Genomic DNA, 1,973 nt, shown 5'->3' with positions numbered 1-1,973 from the left:
GTGTGTGTGTGTGTGTGTGTGTGTGTGTGTGTGTGTGTGTGTAATGTGAATACCCCAACATAGGTCAGAGGACAGCTTGCATGAGTTGGTTAGATGAAAGCTGCCAGGCTTGGAAAATGTTTCTGTAGAGTTTGATTGACTGATTAGAACCCCAGTAATGTGGTCAGTTTGGAATGTTACCGGTCCAGAGTCTGATTCCCCAAATCGCCCTCTAAGCAGCCATTCCTTGCTCATTTCTATGTCAAAACATCTTGTGATGTTTAAATCTTCTAAAAATCTAAACCTGTAGATTAAAAATCTATTAACTAACAGACTTCTAGTTTCCACCAACCAAAAGTTAAGAATGTCTTCAGATAGCATCTGAGGGCCTGTAGAAAAGCTTGCTCCAGCCTTCTGTAGCCCTCTCTCCTTGAGGTACCACCAAGGTATTTTTAACTTGCCATAATGTGTAACTTGCCTTGTTCTGTAAGACTATAACAATACATGAAACTGCTTCCATGTGAGAACATGAACATGAAATTTGGAGTAACCTAAATCTGCCTTACTAGACCATGATCACTCAAATAGGACTTAGAATAAACTACCCCTTATTCCCATTGTGTGAGCTGTATCATCAGTAACAAAGGCTTCCATTCCTTGAGCTCTCCAGCCCCACATGGAGAGCATTTTATGTCAAAATGTTTGTTTGAGAGCCAGGCATAGTAACACACACCTTTAATTCCAGTACTGGGGAGGCAGAAGCAGAAGGATCTTTGTAAGTCCCAGGCTAATCTGGTCCACATAGCAAGTTCTAGGCCAGCTAGAGTTTCAGAATGATACCCTGTTTAATTAATTAATTGACTAAGTAAAAAATTCTATTTGAACATGTTAGGCTTGGGCTTAGGATTAGTCAGGCTAGGCTGACTTGCAGAACCTCTTTCTTCATCCTCACAGCTTCTGCAAAAAAAAATAAAAAATAAACTATGACCAGTCTGCAATCCTCACTTCCCCTAAGGCGGTGCACCAAACCCCAGCAATCAGCGGTTACAGGTGGCACATCTCATATGATAGACACACATTAGCTAAAGAGACAAACTTTTCCTCTTTCCCTTGGAGCTAGAGTCGTAGGTGGTTGTGAGTGTACAGACATGGGTACTGGGAAATGAACTCCAGTCCTGGAATAAGAGTACATGCTCTTTACCACTGAGTCATCCCTCTATCGTGTACTATTGACTAGTCATTCATGACATGGAATGGGGTTACCTACCTCTCTAAAACCAGTAAGATGCAATACTACTCCTTACTCCTCTTAGTTTCCGGGCCTGAAATCTCTTCACAACTTCCAGCACAATCTCTGTAGCATTAATAATGCTTAGAATAAATTGTTTACCCCCAAACCACAATATGTCTCAGGGTATCTCTTGAACCCCAAATGTGAGCCTTTATAGGAAGCTCATTTTAAATATGTGTTTGTTAATTATTATCATTTGTTTTGAGACCAAGTTTTAGTCTGCAATTGAGGCTGGCCTCAAACTTTTGACTATTTTTCTGTTTCAGGCTCTAAAGTACTGCAATTACAGATGTGTACCCCACGTCAGGCTCGTAATTGCAGAATCACTTACGTGAGACGTCTCATGTAGCCCAAGCTGGCTTTGAACTCAGTATGTACTGAAGAATGAACTTGAGTCCTTGATCTTCCTGCCACCACCTCCCAAATGCTAGGAATACAGTACTGTACCATATTGTCTCGTTTATGCACCATTGGGGATGGGGACCCAGGGCTTCAGCCAGGCTAGTCAAGCAGTCTAAAAGCAAAGCTGAGGTCTGGAGAAATGTCTGAGCAGTTAAGAGCACTGGCTGCGGGCTGGAGAGATGGCTCAGTGGTTAAGAGCACCAACTGCTCTTCCGAAGGTCCTGAGTTCAAATCCCAGCAACCACATGGTGGCTCACAACCATCTATAATGAGATCTGATGCATCTGAAGACAGCCACAGT

The sequence above is a fragment of the Mus caroli genome, chromosome 5 (genome assembly GCF_900094665.2).
Source record: "Mus caroli chromosome 5, CAROLI_EIJ_v1.1, whole genome shotgun sequence".
Taxonomy (NCBI): Eukaryota; Metazoa; Chordata; class Mammalia; order Rodentia; family Muridae; genus Mus; species Mus caroli.
This window is presented reverse-complemented; position numbering follows the sequence as displayed.